The 16,162-nt window shown below is 30.1% G+C and overlaps 1 long non-coding RNA gene across 1 annotated transcript; it reads right to left on the bottom strand.

The window, feature by feature from the left end:
• Positions 1 to 8,639: 8,639 nt before the first annotated feature.
• LOC124442712 lies at positions 8,640 to 9,228 on the bottom strand. The gene is made up of 2 exons (XR_006947340.1): positions 9,096 to 9,228; positions 8,640 to 8,901 (listed from the first exon to the last, which is right to left on the bottom strand). It is a non-coding gene; the product is annotated as an uncharacterized LOC124442712 (long non-coding RNA).
• Positions 9,229 to 16,162: the final 6,934 nt, after the last annotated feature.

Below are 16,162 nucleotides of genomic sequence, written 5' to 3'. Positions count from 1 at the left end.
GTTGGTTACATTCTGTTTGTATTTGCAAATACAATGCTACTAGTGATTGCTATATAGCACACCTTGCATATACTTACAGAAGATAATAGTCTAGTGAAATGCCTAATAAACATTTATGACATTAAGCTGTCCTTAACTGCAAATTTTACTCTGATAATTTTGCTTAATCTTTGGCAGAAAAATTTTGAGTTTTTTCTCAAAAAGTGAATTTGCTGACACTGATGTGGAGATGGGTAAAGGGTTACAATAAACTTGCATGGTTTGAAGTCTGAGCTTTTCTATATCTATGAACTGTCACTTGTAGTACCAAATTTCTAACTTAACTCGTTACATAGAGGTTTGAATGGGGGTCTCTAGGGGGGTCTATGCCTGACAACTTGGTAGAAATTTTTAAAGACTGTATCTGTTTTTGAATAGCATTATTGTAAAATAAATTTTACGTTCCTAGACATGCTAATGAGCCATATATTTGGCATGATAATGAGCCTAAATATTTGGCAAAACATTCAAGTATTGTTCACTTCATTTTTCTTTTGAAAAAAACGTAAGCAAAATGTGTTGTACTTACGCAAAACCGATGCCCACAAAATACATTTTGTATTGCTCTAAAACGCTGAAAATGGCATTTTCAAGGTTCTGAAATTCAAAATTTCTCAGGGGAGAATGCCTCAGACCACCCCAGGTGCGGATCGCCCCCGTCGTTTTATGACTGATGTTTGAAAAATCCTAGATCCGCCACTGTCCAAACGCAGTTTAAAAGAGATTTGACTGGTCTCCAATCCATGTGGGCTTGGTAGCTGAACAGGTTGAGCGGCGGACTAGTATCCTGAAGGTGCGAGTTCAAAGTTCGTCCAAGTCACATGTTTTTCATGTGCATATTAAAACCGTGTTAGGATTAATATATTATATGTATTCTCTGATGATGGCTTTGGAATAAAGGCGAAACACGGTGCCATCCAGTAAACTACTTTTGTGGCGAGAATCTCTCGTCCATACGCAGTTTTAAGAGATTTGAGTCATCTCTAATCCCTGTGGGCTTGGTAGCTCAACAGGTAGAGCGGCAGACTAGTATCCTGAAGGTGCGAGTTCAAATCTCGTCCAAGTCACATGTTTTTCATGTGCATATTAAAACTGTGTTAGGATTAATATATTATATGTATTCTCTGATGATGGCTTTGGAATAAAGTCGAAACACGGTGCCATCCCAGTAAACTACTATAGTGGCGAGAATCTCTCGTCCATACGCAGTTTTAAGAGATTTGAGTCATCTCCAATCCCTGTGGGCTTGGTAGCTTAACAGGTAGAGCGGCAGACTAGTATCCTGAAGGTGCGAGTTCAAATCTCGTCCAAGTCACATGTTTTTCATGTGCATATTAAAACTGTGTTAGGATTAATATATTATATGTATTCTCTGATGATGGCTTTGGAATAAAGTCGAAACACGGTGCCATCCAGTAAACTACTATAGTGGCGAGAATCTCTCGTCCATACGCAGTTTTAAGAGATTTGACTCGTCTCCAATCCCTGTGGGCTTGGTAGCTCAACAGGTAGAGCGGCAGACCAGTATCCGAAGGTGCGAGTTCAAATCTCGTCCAAGTCACATGTTTTTCATGTGCATATTAAAACTGTGTTAGGATTAATATAGACAAAGTCTCTGTTTCATAATTTAATGATACCATTCTATTGTGTTGTTCAAAAAATATGTCGGAAATGCGAGAAAATTCCTTTCCACAAAAATTTTGAGTATTTTCTACTGGATATGGATTATTACATGTTTGTAAATGTAGATTATTACATGTTTGTAAATGTGGATATGGATTATATTACTAATTATCAATTGATCCCGTTGATTGCTGTAGTTATTGTCAATTTCTATTTCATTGTAATAATGATGATGTAACATCACGATTTGTTCAGTTTATGTTAGAACAAAGAAATTCTGTTTGGATTGCACATAATGGTGCTACAATTGACACAATATTTTTAATGAAATACTTATTGAAAGGAAAAAATCTAATTCCCAAAACTTTCATCAATGGAAATAAAATTTATTTTCAAAATAAAAGAAATTAATCAACAAATTATTGATAGCTATTCGTTTTTGCCAATGAAATTAGCAAACTTTCCAAAATCACTCGAAATTGACAATATTGTAAAAGGATATCATTCATATATAATTTTTTTGAATTAACATATAAAGGAAATATGATTGATAAAAAGTACTTTGATATTTTAGAAAGTTAAACAAATAATTTTGACACATGGCATAACAAACAATGTGTAAAAGAATACATATTTCGAGATGCAATTTAATATTATTGTAGTAAATGATGTTAATATATTAAGACTTGGATGTATAAAATTTTCCAATTTAATCTACAACATCACAAACATTTCACCTTTTTACGATACATCATGCATAACAATTGCTGGTTTAACATCAAAAATATTCAGAAGTAATTATATTTACAAGATGATAAAATTACACAAATGCCATCATTTGGGTACAGGGGTAACACCATGCAAAGTTAAATAGCATTATGTTGGTTTAGCAAAGTTAAATCAGAATTGAATGAAATGGATTACACTTTAGAATACAAATTATCCATTAATGGAGAAAGAAAAATTTTAGGTAGATTTGTTGATGGATATTATGAAGAAAACAATAATGTATATTAATTTCACAGATGTTTTTTTCATGGTTGTAATAAATGTTTTAATAATGATGATTATAATACACTGAAAAAAGTAAAAATGTATTTTTTTAGAATGCAAACAAAACAATTTTCAAAACAATTAATTGATAAAAATTATAACGTAGTCGTAATGTGGGAATGTGAATATTCAAAAGACAAAAATATAACTGAAAAAAATAGGAAAAATGAATTTTTTAATGTGCTACCGTTACATCCACATGACGCATTATTTGGTGATAGCTCATCACCTTTATGTTTATATTATGAAGTGAAAGAAAATGAAAAGATTAAATATATTGACTTTACATCATTATACCCAAATATTAAAAAAAAATATGAATATCCTCTTAATCATCCTGAAATATATTTAGGGGAAGAATGGCTAAATATTGATGTTGCTAGTATGTTTGAATTATTTAAATGCTGAATATTACCACCTAGTACACTTCTGTTTCCAGTTTACTCTTACGCATTGATAATAAATTGATATTTACATTGTGTTACACTTGTGCTATGGAAAAAAAATAAAAAATTTAATCATAATGATGACAAGAGAGCACTAAGGGGTACATGGACTAGTGTTGAGATAAATAAAGGTATTGAATGTGGTTATAGAATAATTAAAATATATGAAATTTATCGCTATAAAAATGAGGGTAAAATTTTTGGTCAATTTGTAAATAATTTTATAAAAATGAAACAAGAAAATAGTGGTATTCCTTCAGAATGTTATAATGAGGATGAAACTGTTAATGAAGATAAACTAAATGATTTTATAATAGATTATTACAAACACGAAGGAGTTCAATTAGATAGAAATAATATTAGAAAAAATATATGTATTTGTACAATTGTTAAAATGATTTTAAATTCATAATGGGGAAAGTTTCCACAAAGTGATAATACAGTTACAGTATCATTTATTAATAACTTATATGATTTACTGTATTTAGCAAACAATCATACTAATGAACTAATTTCTTTAAATATAATGTCTTCGGATATTTTAAGAACAACAAATAAAAAAAATGAAACATGTTCGTCAATTTTACCTAATCGTAATGTTGTTATTGCTTCGTTTGTAACAAGTTATGTAAGACTAGAGCTTTTAAATACATTAGATAAGTTAAACAACGAAGTTTTATATTATGATACCGATTGGATAATTTTCATTAGTGTTAATAGATGATTTTTTACAAGTCCTTAGGGTTATTTTTAGATTGAAAATGATTATACAAACCAGTTGTAAAATTTCAACATCCTTTTATGATGACTAATTGTGGACAATCACAATGTGGAAAAATACATTTTATAAAAGAATTGATAAAATTTAATGATGAAATCTTTGAGCCTCTATTCATAAATTTGTTTAATCTCTTTTGTATTACTATTCATCTAGTTATCAAGAGATGCTTGACAAAATAAAATCGACTATTAATGAACAAAAAAATACAGCCCTGCAAAATTACGAATTTATCAAATGTAAATTGCATATATACCCTCTGTAACTGACATAAAACAAAGATTAGGAATCAAACATTAATAATGCTGGATGATTTGATGATTAATGCAACGGATAATAAAGACAATTAAAAAAAAATTGGATGAAATTGCTATACGAGACTGTCATCATGAGGATTTTTCTATCATATCACTTGTCAAAATTTAAATTACGGAATTTACAAAATTAATAACAGCTAGAACAAAGAGTCAATACATTATTGTATTCAATAATGTAGATGATAATAAAAATTTAAAAACATTGTTTAATAAGGGATTATCAAAAAATTTTATTGAATGTTTAATAGATGATACGAATGAGAATAATCATGGTTATATTGTTTTCGACAATCATATAAAAAGTGAACATAATGTAAGAATTACAAAAGATATTTTTCGCAATAAATTGACAACAATATATGATGTAAATATTAAATTTTATTTCTGAAATATACTTTTTATTAAATAAGTATAATTCTTGTCGTTACAGATAAATACTTGTATATATAGAGAGTAAATTTTCAAATTTTGTGTAATACTTCTAAGAAAAATATCTTTTTTAAAAAAAATGATTCTAACTTTTTTTAGTGTTGCAATACCATTCCATTTTTTCAATGTTGGTGTGAATTTGATGTATTAAAAGAAATAGTGAATAAAATAAGAATTGTAGAAGTACCATTTATTAATGAAATGACGAAGAGAAGAGATATATTTTGATGAAAACTTTGTCATGAAAGTTCGGAACCATTTTGTTAAGTATTCATTTTTTTCTGAAGTTCTAGTCAAGCGTGATTTACGAGTTGCCGAATTTAGTGTTTCATATAAAGACTTTAAAGAAGAAGAAAACGAAAAGTGATGTTTGTCATAGTAATCTTTTACAACAAAAGATATGAAAAAGCACATTTTTCTTTAGATGAAAAAGTATTCTTGATATGAAAGACATGGTTGATCCTAAATTCAATGATTATACATACGATGAATTACATGCTAATAAAGACTTTGTCAAAATTTTTTGGAAAATATGTGTTAGATATGGATACACAACCCAAGATATTGGTGTAATTCCAGATAAAATGACATATTATAGATAATTTATTTTTAAATATATTTTATATCTACAACATATTCCAATTATTTTTTTCTCGTTCTTACATAGGATATCACTGTTTACTTTGGATCTAAGCTTATTCTTGAAGATGAAGGACATGGTTTATCCTAAATTCAATGATTATACATACGATGAAAATGAATTTTTTCATTATGAAAAATATAATGAATTATATACTAATAAAGAATTTCTTAACGAAATTGGGAAATTATGTGTCACATATGAATACATAACCAAAAATATTGATGAATATCCTGATAGAATGTTGCATATCATAGATATTTTATTTCTTAAAAATAATTTTAGAACTACAACATATTTGAGTATTTTTCTTCTCATTCTTACATTTTCGTTCATAAACTTTTTTAATCCTTGGAAAAACATTTTAGATAAACTTAACAATTTTTTATCATTTTCTAAAGTCGAATTATGATTAATTACATTTAAGATATTCATTTTAAAACATTTTTGTAACAAAAAACAAACACCAAACACCACAAGTAGTTGTATTAATAATTTTTTCCCATTTATTTCCAAGTCTTTTTTGTTTATACCATGGTTATAGAAAAATCTTGAAATTAAATTGTGATGTTGTGCTTTTGAACCCCTAGTTATTATTGGTGTTTTAAAGGGAGTACCATCACCATCTATATTTAAGGTATCCCCATCATCCATTATATCATTTGTATTTACAACTTCCTCTTTTTCAACCTTCTTAAATCATCCACTTTATTCAAAAAAACATAACTCTACATTCGACGTCACAATGGGTAGCTTCGACGGAGCTGAGACATGCGAACTCGTAGGAAGCTACCTCCTTTCTCAACTACGAAACATCACAACAGACACAGGACTTTATCGAGACGACGGACTTGCCATTTCAAACACCACACCACGAGAAACAGAGAACATAAAAAAGGAAATATGCCTCATCTTCAACAACAATGGACTACACATAACTATCGAAGCAAACAAAAAAAATCATCGACTTCCTTGACATTACCTTCAATCTTAACAATTTTTCATATCGACCTTACACAAAACCCAACACTTCTCTGCAATACGTCCACAGCGAAAGCATTTATCCACCAACAATAACAAAGAACATACCAGCCGCCATCAACAAACGTCTATCATCCCTATCATCCGACAAAGCATCATTTGACCAAATAACTGCACCATACCAAAAAGCACTTGACGAAAACGGATATCGATACACACAAAAATTCGACTCAGACGCTACTACCAAACGGAAAAACAGACTGACTTCGACAAAATATACTTTGGTACAACCCTCCATTTAGCAAAAATGTCTACACGAACATTGGCCACAAATTCCTTTCATTAATCGACAAACACTTCCCCATAGACCATAAACTCAAGAAAATATTCAACCGTAACACCATCAAACTCAGCTACAGCTGCATGAACAATATCGAACAAATAATCAACAACCATAAAAAACATATACTGAGAACATCAGACAAAACTAACGACAACATGGCGAACAAATAGACACATACAAAAACATGCAACTGCCGATAAAACAAAACTACGCACTTAACGGAAGCTGCCTGCAGTCATCTGTTGTCTACCAAGCTACTGTGAAACGCAAAGACAATAACACAACTGAGACGTACATTGGACTTATTGAAAACGAATTTAAGACTAGACATAGAAATCACACTGCCTCTTTCTGCCACAAAAAAACTACTAAACTCGACCGAATTCAGTAAGCACATTTCGACCCTTAAAGACAGCTACATTGACCACGACATCTCATGGAACATTATCACACACAGCAAACCATACAACAGCACTAGTAAAAGATGCAATCTTTGCCTCAAAGAAAAATTCTTCATCCTCTACCAACCATCCAAATCATCCCTCAATAAACGCAAAGAACTCGTTTCCTCTCGTCGCCATAGATCCAAGACACTCCTATGTAATTTGTAACTATACACCACAGAATAGATACATACAGAAGTGCCACTCGATGTCGGAAGCTTTGATGTTCGTGTCCCCTGTTTTGAGTTCTACAATCCGGGTATTTATAACGGCGGCCATGTTTCCAGCCAGATGAGTGCAGCCAAATCGTAATATAATATATAGTTCTACGGATGGGTTTTGGCAAATAAACCCAAATATTTCTATAGATTGGCCATTTTTTTAATATTTTTTGTGTGGATACAGTTAACACATCAAGCTCTCAACAATTTATCAGTAATTCGACGTCCATTATGATAAATGAGGGTTTATTCGGAATATTTACAAAGTAGATATGTATCTGACGAGATGCGTACTCGGTATATGGTTTGTCGTCAGTTTTATTTTGTCATATAAGAATTCTGCAGAGAATCTTGAAGACATTTGTTCTAACATTTGAAATCTCGGTCGTGGCTGAAACAAGTGACAAATCAAATTATCCTCCAGTTAGTTTATATATTGCAAACAACGTTTGGCAGGACATTCGAATCACCAAAATTGTCTACCCAGGTGTTTTAAACTATCAGAAGCGAAGCTGCATGGCCACTATGAAAGTCATCTGATGCCAAAATATTTTGTATTCATCACAGTTGTGACTTGTGAAGCTTTAATGACTTTTTGAGCATGTTGGAACATAAGCAGCAGCATGTTAGCCTCCACCAATAGAGTGCTTGAATGGCAATTTGTAAAACATATACTGCCATATGGTCCACATGACTTAACTTTGTTATTTCTGCCTTTTTAAATTCAATCAGGAGATTATTTATATATTTGACATGGATGCTTATTGGTGATGTGAGAAGTGAACATAAAAAAGCTTCCTGAATGCTTTTGTGAATTGGATTGGTGTTGGCTTGGCACAGTTTCCCCCTGTTGTCAAATGTTTTAAAAAAGTTTTCTGGTGTAGCTGTGTTTTACCTTTTGGTAAACATTTTACTGTGTAAAGTATTAAGATTTAAATAATGGCATTAAGAGTAACTATAACTGGTTTTTGTCAGAATATGTTCTGTTTGTGACATGATTACTTACAATAAAAATTTTAATTTATTGAATGAAGTTTATGGATTTTAGCAAAAATTAAATGTTCGAGCCCTTTGTTGCAATAATTTCTCTCTGCTGATTGATCAATGCGGTGAATGAAACATAATTCTAATCATTTTTCACATACAATTGTTGGTCACAACTCACAAGTGAAGTTTAACCAAAGAGGTAAGCTGTAGGAGCTTGACAAAATGTTTGACATAATGGCCAAGTTGTTAATTTCATTGTAACAATTTATCAATAACTTCATTCTTTAAAAAATTGTAATTTCATGTATTGCTTATTAAAAATAAGACAACAAAAACATCTTTATTTGTAAGTTAATACAAATTTGACAGACATGATAGCCACAGGAACTCAATATACAATTACAAATAAAAACTTTCAATTACAATTATGCAGACAAGCTACATTGCAAATAAAAAGCCCCGATTCAAGAATCAAATATAAATTAGTTTAGTCCAAATTTTATACTAATAACGTCTTCATCTGAAGAACGTTCTTTACGCATAGTAGGTCGTTTTATCGCTTCTATCAAATCCGTTGACCATTCTAATAGGAAACTTTTTACTAGAAAATACAGAAATAGAATCACACTAAATATATTTATTACTTTTGTCCTAAATTATAAATTCATAGGGCAACTGCCGTTCAATATAAGAGACGTCCTAAACATGGATCTCGCATACAATTCAAGGCAAGAAACTATACAACCCGTAAAATTATATTTGACGAACGTATTTTACAACAAAACTGTTTCTCACCTCATATGCTTGGTATTCTATCCAATGGCATTAAAAATTTTGTCCATAAGTGAATTTAAATTCGTCAAATTTTCGAAAAACAACTCTTCATAATACGAATCTATATACATTCTGGCCAGTTTATCTGGCTGGAGTAATGGTGGACGCAAAAGATGCGCACTTGAGAACTGGGTACAAGTAGGGGACAGATTTTTCGCTGAGTGGCGCTTCTGTATGTATCTATTCTGTGTATACACCTTAATTAATACACTAACTTCCGTCATCTAACTTGTAACAATACACCTTCATTAATACACTAACTTCCATCATCTTGTATATATATTTTAAGCATTTAAGTACTTTATTCATTAAATCCCCTGAAGAGTGAGCAATCACGAAACAGGCTTGTCAGGATGAATCTGTAGTTTTGTGATTTTTTCTCAACACCACTAAACATATTTACGCTCTGCTCTCGGGCTTCGAGCACTGTTTTATACGAAGAATCATCTAATATAAACTTCCTATATATATATATATATATATATATATATAAAATGAAATAAAATGGACAAGTGCTTGCTGTCGCTTACTCGGAGTTTCACGCAGTAGGACGATCTGCAGGCAACTGACAGATTATATATTACTTGCTAAATATATACATCGATTAAAAGGTGTTAAGTTACTTGACGGCATGCACTAAACATATGGGAACGTTTATTTAAAATGTTCTTTTTACGTCTATTCAGGATAAATAGTCTTTCTTCAAGGCAAAGACGGCAGGTTTTTTGGTTTTTATTCGGAGGTGGAAGTTGTTTGATGAAGTCCAATGTAATGTTGTAGTTACTTTTGTTTTCTTTCAGTGTCCACGTGTATTTAGAAAGTTCTGTCTCGTTGCGGTATTTAATGTTCGTAATTGATTTAGTGTGGTTTCGATATCGTATCTTTAAAGTGCATGCAGTAACACCTATATAAGTTTTTGTTTCGTTGTTGTCAGTCGTTGTCGCCTCGACTTTGTAGTAAATCACGTTGGGTTTCAGGCAATTGCCATTTGTCGGGCGTAGGTGTTTCTGTCTGCAGTTACATTTTTTGGGGTGTTGTTCTTGTTCTGAGTTGTTTCTGGGTTAAGCCTTTTTAAAATAGTTTTGTTGTGTCTGGTTATGAAAGTGTTCATGTTTTCGCCGCAGCTGTTGCTTACGCATATTGTGTGTCGGTTGAATATCTTAGTTCACGTGTTAGCGTTAGAAAAGACGAAAATTATAAAACACTCAACAAAATCACTTCCTCCACCAAAACAAAACATGGACCAAACGCATGGCTAGCAAAACGTTTGATGTAACCATGGGCAGCTATGATGGAGCGGAAGTTAGCAAGCTTGTAGGGCTATTTTCACCGACCAAATATAAAATATGATAAAATTTATTTTCACAGAGGAGGGTGACTCAATTTCTTGTGATAGTTCTTTTTGCTGTGGAAAATGTGTTCAAATTCATGAATGATGCTCTTTTGGTAAAAATATGAAAATATGATCAAATTCATAAATGTTGCTCTTTTTGTAAAAATATGAAAATATAATAAAATTCATTTTCAGGGGAGGGTTGACTATCTTTTTTTGTGATAGTTCTTTTTGTTCTGGAAAAAATGTGTTTAAATTCATGAATTATGGTCTTTTTTCGAAAATATGGATTGAGGACAAAATTTATTTTCAGGGATGGGGGGTGCACTCAATTTTTTTTTGATAGTTCTTTTTGTTGTGGAAAATAAGTTCAAATGCATGAATTATGGTCTTTTTGTAAAAATATGAAAATATGATAAAGTTCATTTTCAGGAGGGTTGGACTCACTTTTTGTGTAAACGCTCTTTTTGATGTAGAAAATGTGTTCAAATGCATTAATGATGCTATTTTTGAAAAAATATAAAAATATGATAAAATTTATTTTCACAGAGGAGGGTGACTCAATTTCTATTGATAGTTCTTTTTGCTGTGGAAAATGTGTTCAAATTCATGAATGATGCTCTTTTGGTAAAAATATGAAAATATGATGAAGTTCATTTTCAGGAGGGTTGGACTCACTTTTTGTGTAAACGCTCTTTTTGATGTAGAAAATGTGTTCAAATGCATTAATGATGCTATTTTTAAAAAAAAATATAAAAATATGATAAAATTTATTTTCACAGAGGAGGGTGACTCAATTTCTTGTGATAGTTCTTTTTGCTGTGAAAATGTGTTCAAATTCATGAATGATGCTCTTTTGGTAAAAATATGAAAATATGATGAAGTTCATTTTCAGGTGGGGTGGACTCACTTTTTGTGTAAACGCTCTTTTTGATGTAGAAAATGTGTTCAAATGCATTAATGATGCTATTTTTGTAAAAATATAAAAACATGATAAAATTCATTTTCACAGAGGAGGGTGACTCAATTTTTTGTAATAGTTCTTTTTGCTGTGGAAAATGTGTTCAAATTCATGAATTATGGTCTTTTTGTAAAGATATGAAAATATAATAAAATTCATTTTCAGGGGAGGGTTGACTATCTTTTTTTGTGATAGTTCTTTTTGTTCTGGAAAAAATGTGTTTAAATTCATGAATTATGGTCTTTTTTTGAAAATATGGATTTAGGACAAAATTTATTTTCAGAGATGGGGGGTGCACTCAATTTTTTTTTGATAGTTCTTTTTGTTGTGGAAAATGTGTTCAAATGCATGAATTATGGTCTTTTTGTAAAAATATGAAAATATGATAAAGTTCATTTTCAGGAGGGTTGGACTCACTTTTTGTGTAAACGCTCTTTTTGATGTAGAAAATGTGTTCAAATGCATTAATGATGCTATTTTTGTAAAAATATAAAAACATGATAAAATTCATTTTCACAGAGGAGGGTGACTCAATTTTTTGTAATAGTTCTTTTTGCTGTGGAAAATGTGTTCAAATTCATGAATGTTGCTCTTTTTGTAAAAATATGACAATATAATAAAATTCATTTTCATGGGAGGGTTGAATTTCTTTTTTTGTGATAGTTCTTTTTGTTTTGGAAAATGTGTTTAAATTCATGAATTATGGGTCTTTTTTCGAAAATATAAATTTAGGACAAAATTTATTTTCAGGGAGGGGGTGCACTTAATTTTTTTGGATAGTTCTTTTTGCTGTGGAAAATGTGCTCAAATTCATGAATGTTGCTCTTTTGGTAAAAATATGAAAATATGATGAAGTTCATTTTCAGGTGGGGTGGACTCACTTTTTGTGTAAACGCTCTTTTTGATGTAGAAAATGTGTTCAAATGCATTAATGATGCTATTTTTGTAAAAATATAAAAATATGATAAAATTCATTTTCACAGAGGAGGGTGACTCAATTTTTTGTAATAGTTCTTTTTGCTGTGGAAAATGTGTTCAAATTCATGAATTATGGTCTTTTGTAAAATATGAAAATATGATAAAATTCATTTTCAGGGGAGGGTTGACTATCTTTTTTTGTGATAGTTCTTTTTGTTCTGGAAAAAATGTGTTTAAATTCATGAATTATGGTCTTTTTTTGAAAATATGGATTTAGGACAAAATTTATTTTCAGAGATGGGGGGTGCACTCAATTTTTTTTTGATAGTTCTTTTTGTTGTGGAAAATGTGTTCAAATGCATGAATTATGGTCTTTTTGTAAAAATATGAAAATATGATGAGTTCATTTTCAGGTGGGGTGGACTCACTTTTTGTGTAAACGCTCTTTTTGATGTAGAAAATGTGTTCAAATGCATTAATGATGCTATCTTTGTAAAAATATAAAAATATGATAAAATTCATTTTCAGGGAGGGTTGATTATTTTTAATAGTTCTTTTGTTCTGGAAAATGCGTTTAAATTCATGAATTATGGTCTTTTTTTAAAAATATGGATTCAGGACAAAATTTATTTTCAGGGAGAGGGGGTGCACTCAATTTTTTTTGATAGTTCTTTTTGTTGTTTAAAATGTGTTAAAATGCATGAATTATGGTCTTTTTGTAAAGATATGAAAATATGATAAAATTCATTTTCAGGGGAAGGTTGACTATCTTTTTTTGTAATAGGTCTTTTTGTTCCGGAAATTGTGTTTAAATTCATGAATTATGGTCTTTTTTTGAAAATATGGATTTAGGACAAAATTTATTTTCAGAGATGGGGGGTGCACTCAATTTTTTTTTGATAGTTCTTTTTGTTGTGGAAAATGTGTTCAAATGCATAAATTATGGTCTTTTTGTAAAAATATGAAAATATGATGAGTTCATTTTCAGGTGGGGTGGACTCACTTTTTGTGTAAACGCTCTTTTTGATGTAGAAAATGTGTTCAAATGCATTAATGATGCTATCTTTGTAAAAATATAAAAATATGATAAAATTCATTTTCAGGGGAGGGTTGATTATCTTTTTTCTAATAGTTCTTTTTGTTCTGGAAAATGCGTTTAAATTCATGAATTATGGTCTTTTTTTAAAAATATGGATTCAGGACAAAATTTATTTTCAGGGAGAGGGGGTGCACTCAATTTTTTTTGATAGTTCTTTTGTTGTAAAATGTGTTCAAATGCATGAATTATGGTCTTTTGTAAAAATATGACAATATGATAAAATTGATATTAAGGGGTGGTTGACTCAATTTTTTTGTAAAAATTCTTTTGTTGTGGAAAATGTGTTCAAATGCATGAATTATGGTCTTTTGAAAAATATGAAAATATGATAAAATTGATTTATAGGGGGTTTACTCACTTTTTGTAAAAATTCTTTTTGTTCTGGAAAATGTGTTCCAATGCATGAATTATGGTCTTTTTTTGAAAATATGGTTTATCTTAAAATTTATTTTCAGGGGGGTGGATTCACTTTTTTTGGAAAAGTTCCTTTTGTTGTAGAGAATGTGTTCAAATTTATGAATTATGGTCTTTTTGAAAATATGGATTCAGGACAAAATTTATTTTCAGGGATGGGGGGTGCACTCAATTTTTTTTTGATAGCTCTTTTTGTTGTGGAAAATAAGTTCAAATGCATGAATTATGGTCTTTTTGTAAAAATATGAAAATATGATAAAATTGATTTATAGGGGGTTTACTAACTTTTTGTGTAAAAATTCTTTTCTTCTGGAAAATGTGTTCCAAGGCATGAATTATGGTCTTTTTGTTAAAATATGTATTTATTTTAAAATTCATTTACAGGGGGGTTTGATTCACTTTTTTGGAAGAATTCCTTTTGTTGTAGAAAATGTGTTCAAATTCATGAATGATGCTATTTTGGTAAAAATATGAAAATATGATAAAGATCATTCCCAGGTGGGGTGGACTAACTTTTTGTGTAACTGTTCTTTTTGATGTAGAAAATGTGTTCAAAAGCATTAATGATGCTATTTTTGTAAAAATATTAAAATATGATAAAATTCACTTTCAATTGGATGATCCCTATTTTTGTAAAAGTTCTTTTTGTTGTGGAAAATGTGTTCAAATGCATGAATTATAATCTTGATGAAAATATAAAAATATTGTAAAATTCATACTCAAGGTGGTGGCCTAAATTTTTTGTAAAGTTTATATTCTTTTGATGAAAATATGGAAATATGAGAAAATTCATCTTCAAGGGGGCAGGAATTCCTATTTTTGTAAAAGTTCTTTTTTTTTTGAAAATGTGTTCAAATGCATAAATTATAATCTTGATGAAAATATAAAAATAATAAAATTCATTTTCAGGGTGGGATGGACTCGATTTTTCATGCATTTTTCATGGACTCATGTTTCCATGTTTTAATCAAAAGACTATAATTCATGAATTTTAACCCATTTTCCACACAAAAAGATTTTTTAAAAAAACCCGAGTCCACCGTCCTGAAATGAGTTTTATCATAGTTTCATATTTTCATCTAAAACTATAATTCATGCATTTTAACACATTTTCACGTCAAAAAGATTCTTTACAAAAAATTGAGTCCACCCCCTCTGAAAATGAATTTTAACATATTTTTATATTTTCATCAAAAGACTATAATTCATACATTTCCAAAACAAAAAGAACTTTTACAAAAATAGGGAGTCCACCCCCCCTCAATGTGAATTTTATCGTATTTCCATATTTTCGTCAAATGACTATAATTCATACATTTGAACACATTTTCCACAACAAAAAAAACTTTTACAAAACTAGGGATTCCACCCCCTGAAGGTGAATTTTATCATATTTCCATATTTTCGTCAAAAGACTATAATTATTGCATTTGAACACATTTTCCACATCAAAAAGAACTTTTACAAAAATCGAATCCATCCCACTGAAAATGAATTTTATCATATTTTCACAAAAGACTATGTCTCATGAATTTTAAGAAATTTTCCATATCGAAAACTTTTACAAAAATCGAGTCCACCCCAACTAAAAAAATTTGACCATATTTTTCTATTTTCATCAAAGACCATAATTCATACATTTTCCAAAACAAAAAGAACTTTTACTAAAATAAGGATTCCACCCCCCCTGAAAGTCAATTTTATCATATTTCCATATTTTCGTAAAATGACTATAATTAAAGCATTTGAACACATATTCCACATCAAAAAGAACTTTTACAAAAAAATCTAGTCCACCCCCCCTGAAAATGAATTTTATGATATTTTCATCAAAAGACTATAATTCATGCATTTGAACACATTTTCCACATCAAAAAGAACTTTTACAAAAAAATCGAATCCATCCCCACTGAAAATGAATTTTATCATATTTTCACCAAAAGACTATATCTCATGAATTTTAAGAAATTTTCCATATCGAAAACTTTTACAAGGAAATCGAGTCCACCCCAAATAAAAAAAATTTGAACATATTTTTCTATTTTCATCGAAAGACCATAATTCATACATTTTCCAAAACAAAAAGAACTTTTACTAAAATAAGGATTCCACCCCCCCTGAAAGTCAATTTTATCATATTTCCATATTTTCGTAAAATGACTATAATTAATGCATTTGAACACATATTCCACATCAAAAAGAACTTTTACAAAAAAATCTAGTCCACCCCCCTGAAAATGAATTTTATGATATTTTCATCAAAAGACTTCTATTCATGCATTTTAACAAATTTTCTTCGTCAA

Source organism: Xenia sp. Carnegie-2017, unplaced genomic scaffold, assembly GCF_021976095.1.
Source record: "Xenia sp. Carnegie-2017 unplaced genomic scaffold, XeniaSp_v1 HiC_scaffold_20, whole genome shotgun sequence".
NCBI lineage: Eukaryota > Metazoa > Cnidaria > Anthozoa > Malacalcyonacea > Xeniidae > Xenia > Xenia sp. Carnegie-2017.
The sequence above is the reverse complement of the archived record's forward strand: the minus strand, read 5'-3'. Positions and strand labels throughout refer to the sequence as shown.